Source organism: Branchiostoma floridae, chromosome 17, assembly GCF_000003815.2.
Source record: "Branchiostoma floridae strain S238N-H82 chromosome 17, Bfl_VNyyK, whole genome shotgun sequence".
Taxonomy (NCBI): domain Eukaryota; kingdom Metazoa; phylum Chordata; class Leptocardii; order Amphioxiformes; family Branchiostomatidae; genus Branchiostoma; species Branchiostoma floridae.
In genome coordinates, this window is record NC_049995.1 from 1,642,184 (window position 1) to 1,650,355 (window position 8,172).

Below are 8,172 nucleotides of genomic sequence, written 5' to 3' on the forward strand. Positions count from 1 at the left end.
CGAAGCTTTTCTAGTTCATCAGCTTTGCAAAATGTTACTTTATTTTGTCCTAAAAGTCCACAATCTTCCTTGTTATTGCTTGAAAAGCTGTGACAGACTGTCAGGCTGTAACAACACACGGTCATTAATCTTGTCAAGACCTCCCCGGCCAAGGTACCCGGAGAGACAGAAAGTCTGGTGATATTCCTCTGGGCAATTAGAAGTGAAGAGTGGGATTGGTCAGTTATCACCTGACACAATTCTAGTCCCAGAAGATGGGCTCAAAGGTAAGCTAGGGTTGGTCAGAACAGGTCACATGCCTATAGCACCCACACTTTTTAGGCTGATATCACCACAGTTTTCTTGATATCACCACAGTTTTTTTTTTTTTCATTTGCATGAAATAGCAGCACACTATCTTTCCTGCGCTGTGATTGGCGATGCCTATATTAGGCGAAGACCCAATCCCATATAAAGGCAGGATAGACTATTCACATGCAGTTTGACGGACTCCTCCCCACAGCCGGTTCGTCGACGCCATGGCTACGGAAACACAGAAGATCCACAGAAAGACCGCCAGCAGGTTTTCGGGGTGTAGAAGAGAGACCGAGTATTTACCTCGTTTGCGTTTACAGGGAGTACAGATTTCGAAGATTGCCCTTTTAGTGTCATGAAGATTTCGTATTTTATTTTGCTTTGTGAAACTGCGAGAAGTTGTTGCTGCGTAGGGACGAATGTGAGTTGTCTGCGTTTTGCACGTGTATCGCTCTTTGTCATGCTGAGGTCCGTTCTTCTCGCAGACACTGGCGTGCCGGGCATTGTGTATGGGTTATGGAAGAAAGCATGTCTCACTGCGAGAATAGACGCTTATTTTGGGCGTTTGTTAGACATCACAGGTATATGCAGTACTGTCTGAAAGGACGTCGACGGAGAAGGCAAGTCACACCGCCGGCACGGCCGACCCCAGCATGACTGACGCAGCAGCCTTGTGAATGAGCCGGATGTTCCATAGCAGAGCACCAGTAACACTGTTTTTGACAGTGAGACTCACCAGGACAAGTCTGCGATATCTACGACCTTCTGGGAACGGGTAGGGAAACTTGCCGACAACAGAGAAGATAGAGTAGTTTCCTACGGGCGTAGGATTTACAAGCCAAGCAGGTACGCAAGGTTTTGAGCTCGCCGCCATTTTTGGCGTCTTGTGGAATTTTCCATTTTGATTTGTCTTCCTACGTTGGCTGTTTTTTCTAGTGGATCCCTCGGCTGTTTTCTTTCTTGTTCCTTCTTGATTTTATTTTCCTGTTTTCCCCTTTTGTATGATTATGGTGTGTTTTGTTGGTCAGCAACTATTCTGTCGGTCATTTCGTTTAGCGACTCGTAATTTGCATATGTTTGCGCATCGCACATGTTTCGCGTGCGCAGGTGTGAGTGATTCTATTTGGTAAAATAGGCTTGGTATAATTAATTTTGTGTGGTCTCATTTGAGTTAGGTATGTTGATACAGCTGAGCCACCGCTAGGGCTGCCGTTTACCCCGTCTTTTCGCCATAGGAGCCTTTATGAAGCGGTGCAACGTTGTTCCAGTTTCCACACGCTCGGAGCAGAGCCCGACCTTTTTTATCAAGAAAGAGTCGGAGGCTTCAACTTATCACTGGTAGCTCTATGGGTGAGTTACGTTGTTTGAAAGGCTTTTGACAGTATTTGGTATAGTTTTTTGTCTGCCTATCACGTTTGTTGTTGTTGTTGTGGAAGGAGTCTAACGTATTGCCTTATTTTACGTATTTTCCTTTGTTTTTTTCTGTATATTTGCTTTGTTTAATTTTGAAGTTAGGTTCGGCGATTCTGGGCATTGCATTTTGTGGACCAGCCAGCATTCAGCAACCCGAAAAGCTGAGGGACCAGGCCTCAAGACGCTCAGACAGCTGTCAACCACTGCGGCAGTTTTCCTAAGGTGTGTCCTATATCTCAGCTAGAGGTTGTTATCTTGTTGCTCGTCAGGTCGGCAGACAACCTCGAGTTTGTAGCGAGATTTCAGGTGATTTGATTTTTGTTTATGAGCCGATTTGCTTTTTGTTGGGTTTCTCGCTTGACAGGTTCTTGGACAACCCTAGGTAGAAAAAAAAGTGCTTGCAGTTTTTTGTCTGGTTGGTGTCATGCAATAGTTTGTTGGACAATTGAACTGTTGGACAGTTTTTTTGTTTGCTGTTGTCGTACGACATGCTGTAAACAACCCCAGAGAGATAACAAGACTGCTGGAAAGTTTTGTTGTTGTTGTCATGCGACAGGTTGTTGGACAACCCCAGGTAAGTAACAAGACTGTTGGACAGTTTTGTTTGTAGTTGTCATGCGACAGGTTGTTGGACAACCCCAGGTAAGTAACAAGACTGTTGGACAGTTTTGTTTGTAGTTGTCATGCGACAGGTTGTTGGACAACCCCAGGTAAGTGTACAAGACTATTGGATAGTTTTGTTTGTGGATGGACGACGGGTTGTGGGATAGCACCAGGCAGGTAACAGGACTGTTGGACAGTTTTGTTTGTTGATGTACGACAGGCTGTGGGACAGCACCAGGCAGGTAACAAGACTGTTGGACAGTTTTGTTTGTTGATGTATACGATAGGCTGTGGGACAGCACCAGGCAAGTAACAGGACTGTTGGACAGTTTTGTTTGTTGATGTACGACAGGCTGTGGGACAGCACCAGGCAGGTAACAAGACTGTTGGACAGTTTTGTTTGTTGATGTACGACAGGCTGTGGGACGGCACCAGGCAAGTAACAGGGCTGTCGGACAGTTTGTTGATGTACGACAGGTTGTGGGACAACACCAGGCAAGTAACAGGACTGTTGGGCAGTTTGGTTCGTTGATGTACGACAAGCTGTGGGACAGCACCAGGCAAGTAACAGGACTGTTGGACAGTTTGGTTCGTTGATGTACGATAGGCTGTGGGACAGCACTAGGCAGGTAACAAGACTGTTGGACAGTTTGGTTTGTTGATGTACGGCGGGTTGTGGGACAGCACCAACCAGGTAACAAGACTGTTGGACAGTTTGGTTGGTTGATGTACGACAGGCTGTGGGACAGCACCAGGCAAGTAACAAGACTGTTGGACAGTTTGGTTTGTTGTCGTGCGACAGGCTGTGGGACAGCACCAGGCAGGTAACAGGACTGTTGGACAGTTTGGTTTGTTGTCGTGCGACAGGCAGTGAGACAACGCCAGGTAGAGTAACAACAGTGTACGACAGTTTTTTGTTTGCTGTTGTCGTATGACAGGTTGTTCGACAACCCCGGGTAGGTAACAAGACTGTTGGACAGTTTTGTTTGTTGTTGTCGTGCGACAGGTTGGTTAGACAACCCCAGAGAAGTAAAAAGGCTGCTCGACAGTTTTGTGACGCTGTGCTGTCGTACGACAGATTGTTGAGCAACTCCAGGAAGCCAACAAGACTGTTGGACATTTTTTGTTTGTTGTTGTCGTGCGACAGGTTGTTAGACAACCCCAGAGAAGTAAAAAGGCTGTTAGACAGTTTTGTGGGTTGTCGTACGATAGATTGTTTAGCAACCCCAGGTAAGCAGCAAAACTGTTGGACATTTTTGTTTGTTGTTGTCGTGTGACAGGTTGTTAGACAACCTCAGAGAATTAAAAAGGCTGTTAGATAGTTTTGTGTGTTGTTGTACGACAGATTGTTGAGTAACCCCAGGTAAGCAGCAAGACTGTTGGAAAGTTTTTAGACTAGAGAAGTAAAGAGACTGTTAGACAGTTTTCTGTTGATACGTTGTTACAAATTTGTTACCCAGGTGTTAGTGGTTGGTCGCACGACAGGTTGTTTAGACAAGCCTAGGTAGGTAACATAGCTGGCGGACAGTTTTTTATTTTGTTTGTTATGCGACAAGTTGTGGGACAACCACAGGTGGAGTTTAAGACTGAAGGACAATTTTTGTGTGCTATGAAGCCGTACTATTAGTTATTGGACAGCTTCAGGCTGATAACAGGACTTGGTTTTCGTTCGGTTTGTTACTTGACAAGTCGAGGGACAACTCTAGGCTGATATAGTTGGTCGTGCGACAGGGCAGCCACATGTAGGAAATGAGAATAGTACAGTTTGGCTGGCTGACTACGACAGGTTTTGGTTAACTTCGTGATGGTACATACCGAGACTGTCCGATACTTTGGGTGAGATTTGTGGCATTGCAGATTGTTGATGGATCCCGTGTAGATAACGAGAACGGCAAGCAGTTTTTAACGCGATTGAGAAAATATCTACAGAAGCACTGAAGTCGAGGCCGACAATTGTGAAGATTACGGTGTGCAATGTAGAGAATAGTACGTCGTGGATAGTTTTAGGACAGACAGCACAAGATTAAAAGTTGGCACTTATATACGTATAACTGCAAGGAGTTTGAACTAATTACGAGTATCATTCGTTCGTTTTTCAACACGCTATTGTATCGCTATGATTCTTGGTACACGTACGTTTTCTTTGAAGTACAAGAGACAGAGCAACATTGTCGTAGAACATTCGTAACCAACGACGTATTCGTTAGTTGGTACAGGTTTTCAAGAGAAAGGATACCTTCATCCCGAAGGACATGCAATATGATAAATATGTTACAGGAAGCATACAGTACAACGCGTGTGGGGGTGATGCGAGGACGTCTGAAAATACCACCTCAAGTTCAGCAACTTAGACCCACCAGCCAGCTGAGAAGTACACGCAGCAAACCATATGGGAGGGCGGCGTACAGGCAGGGATGGTGGCCAAGCAAAGGGATCAAGAAGTTTAAAACTAGACTTAGAATTCAGAAACAGAGACAACAGCCCCAGAATTTTTTTTACTCTCTCGTACGTTCGAATTGTGACCTGAACTTCCATTTTGCAGTAACAGAATATGTTAGAGGGCGTCTGTTAAACGCTTTCTTCGTAAAAAAAAAAGAACATCTATACTGTCTTAGAGTTCACTGTAGGGATGACCACTGTATTTGCTTGTTTTTCATTAAAACACATCAACGTCAGAAGTTGTCCAGGAAGTGACATTTTTTCGTTGTAATGTTGAGAAACAACTAGTTAATAAATCGGTTTGCTGTTTTCGTCTGTCTCCATTTTCTTTACTTGGTAGTACGTTCCAGCGCTTATGGTTTATAAGTAATTTGAAAAGGAGCATGTTTAATATAAAGTGCCATGGATAAATACAGGTTCGTGTATCTTGGGTAGTAATTTGTTGATAACTTGACGAGGCACGAAAGTTAAAAGGCAGCAGTTATTTTGTCGTTTTATCGAAACATTTAGGCCAAAGTCTAATTTTGTTTCGTAGGTAGATCTGACATGTTTAGCTGTAATGAGTCCAAAGATGACGCTATAAAAGTTTCAGGTTAATATAGCCAGTATTGAAAGGTCACTGCTTACTTTCTAACTGTCAGCCTTTATTGGCACACACAGGGTTAAGGCTTATTTATAGAAGACATGAAGGTTTTGCTGCACATAATATAGAATGTCTTCAATTTATCACATATGCTTTTCAACCTAGACCTAGTAATATAGGGTTGGCTACCCAGCGCAAGATATGGCATTGGCCAAAACTGGTTTCGTCAAGTATGCTCATCAATTCAAGGGTTAGTGGATTTTCCAGAGAGGTTGTTATCAGTGAAAAGCTAGAACAGTACGTAGTGAGGAGGACTCTTAACACTTCAATACACATTTTTTTGTTTAGATACAATTATCCCAATGTATGTGACGTAGCTTGGTTTGCTAAACGGCAGTTGAAACAAATATTTGAAACCGAATGTCGACATTTTTTTTTTTTTTTGTTTATACCCGAGTTCTGATAGGGAGAAATGGGATTATATTGGGTATTTATTCTTGCAATATGTCTGGGCCATTTGTGTACGTCGAATTTGGAGAGATCCGTTATACGAAAGTTACATCTGCTGCGATAATAGACCATTGTTACGTACCGTGTCTATTCTATTTATGGGGTTGGAAGTATATTTGGAGTTTGCAACATCTGACAGAGGACACTTCTAGTAGTTTTTAGAAGAGGACCGCCGGCGATGCAAGAAATAAAAAGTATTAGACTGCACATTAGTTTTATTGTAGTTGATTCACTTCCGATAAGCAGGACACGAATAAAAGAATAATGAATGGAGGTTGGGGTAGTTAAAAGAATAATGAATGGAGGTTGGGGTAGAAAGGAATAGAGAATGATGGTGTGAAGAACTTGGCGGATGAGAGTGGGAGAAGTAAGGATGAGAGTGGGAGAGAACGATAGAGTCAAGGAAGGTTAAGATGAGATTGGGGATAGTAGGAGGTATGGATATTTATGAACGATGGAGTGAAGGAAAGTTAGGATGAGATTAGGAATAGTAGGAGGTATGCATATGTAAGAAGGAAGAATAGTAGCACCAATATTGTATAGTGATTGTTATGGTAGGTCTGGACCACCACCCATATAAGTGGTAGAGTCCGCTAGTGGTTACGTCACGCACTGTGTGGTGCTGGTTGTTTACCATCATGGAACGGTTCCATAAGAAGTTGTCAATAGACTATGTTGAGTATGTTGACTATGCGTCCACTGTCGTCCTTGGGTATACACCGCACGCGTTCCCTATTAGCGTGGAGTCAGCGGTTGGTCTCCTAGAACCCACACACGCACCAAGAAGCTTGGATGCCACGCAACTCAGGTAATGATACTAAAAAGAAGAGGCGCGACGGAAGGCACCACCCCATAGCTTCATATGGATGAGTCAATCACTGCGCAGAAAGAATAGGTAACTATCTTTCCTGCGCTGTGATTGGCGATGCCTATATTAGGCGAAGACCCAATCCCATATAAAGGCAGGATAGACTATTCACATGCAGTTTGACGGACTCATCCGCACAGCCTGGAATCCGTCGAAGACGTGAACATGGGATAGAAGGAGTGGGACAAGGGAAAAGAGGTAGGCACGATGGAGCGCAGTTTTTTTCTTTTTCGCCCGCCCACCCACCCACCCACTCAGTCTGGGGAATGTTATATGTATCACATCTTCGCGCGACTCCAGGCACCACCCCATAGCTTCATATGGATGAGTCAATCACTGCGCAGAAAGAATAGGTAACTTTTTTTCGTAGCACCATACTATGTGGATATATCAACAGAAAATGGGGGCTCCTCATTGGCTGAGGGGAAGTAGCCATGGGCTAACGTTAATTATGTTGGCACCATGTACTTGAATTAGCTTCAGAAATGTGATCCTCTGTCAGTGGAAGTGTTTCTGTTTGTACCACATGCACACAGATCATGCTGTTTACATTAAAACCTGCCCAGGTAGTAACGTTAAACACCAAATGCCAAATAAATTTAGATGTCATAAACACGAGCCTGCTTTCCCTTACCCTAGGATGCAGGATATCCAATAACCCTACACGAGCTTCACTAACGTACGCGTGTTACGGCTCGAGATTACCAAGGGCGACGATAAGGTCATGGGAACCATGGGAAGGGCACAGGGTGTGTGGTGGCGTTGCGTGTACATTGACAACATGAATGTTTGTCTCCATTCATCCTTGTTAAATTCGCCAAGAAGGTTATATTTTGGGTAGCGTTTGTATGTGTGTGCGTTACAGCATAACACAAAACGCCTGGATCGATTGTATTGATATTCAGTATGTGTGTAGGTCTTGATGAGACCTGAAAACGATTATATTTTGGGTCCCCTAGTGGTCCGTTACGGTACTGCAGCGGACCTTCCGGGTTTGATATCTCGAGTTCTGAACATGCTGCGGCTATGATTTTTGAGTGGTAGACAGCTCTTGACGCCTTAAGTAAGTGGTATAGGTTTGGGACCTTAGCGGCTTGTTTTGGAACTGCAGGGCCGGTTTAGTGACAAACTTTAAAAAGGGAATAACTATAGAAGAGGTTGACGGATTGTCATGATTTTAAATATGTCGATAGGTTAAGTGATGCTTCATGTAATTAAACATTGATTCTGCAAATTGGAATCTGATTTGCATAGTTAATGAGGAAATCGTTTAAATACGCTCTGCTCCATTGTAGGACCATTGCAACACGTTACATTTGTAACTGAGAAGAAGAATATTGATAAAAATATTATGTAAAATAAAGACTCTAATTTGCATAATTGATGAGAAAATGTTATAGTCTCATCGTGTGTGGTAAATGATGGAAACTTCTCACTTGTATTACAACTCTGATTAAATATG

At 43.4% G+C, this 8,172-nt stretch overlaps 1 long non-coding RNA gene across 1 annotated transcript; it reads left to right on the forward strand.

Annotated features, from left to right (window-relative positions):
• Window positions 1-391: 391 nt before the first annotated feature.
• On the forward strand, window positions 392-2,101 carry LOC118404643. The gene is made up of 3 exons (XR_004829785.1): window positions 392-1,140; window positions 1,530-1,644; window positions 1,806-2,101. It is a non-coding gene; the product is annotated as an uncharacterized LOC118404643 (long non-coding RNA).
• Window positions 2,102-8,172: the final 6,071 nt, after the last annotated feature.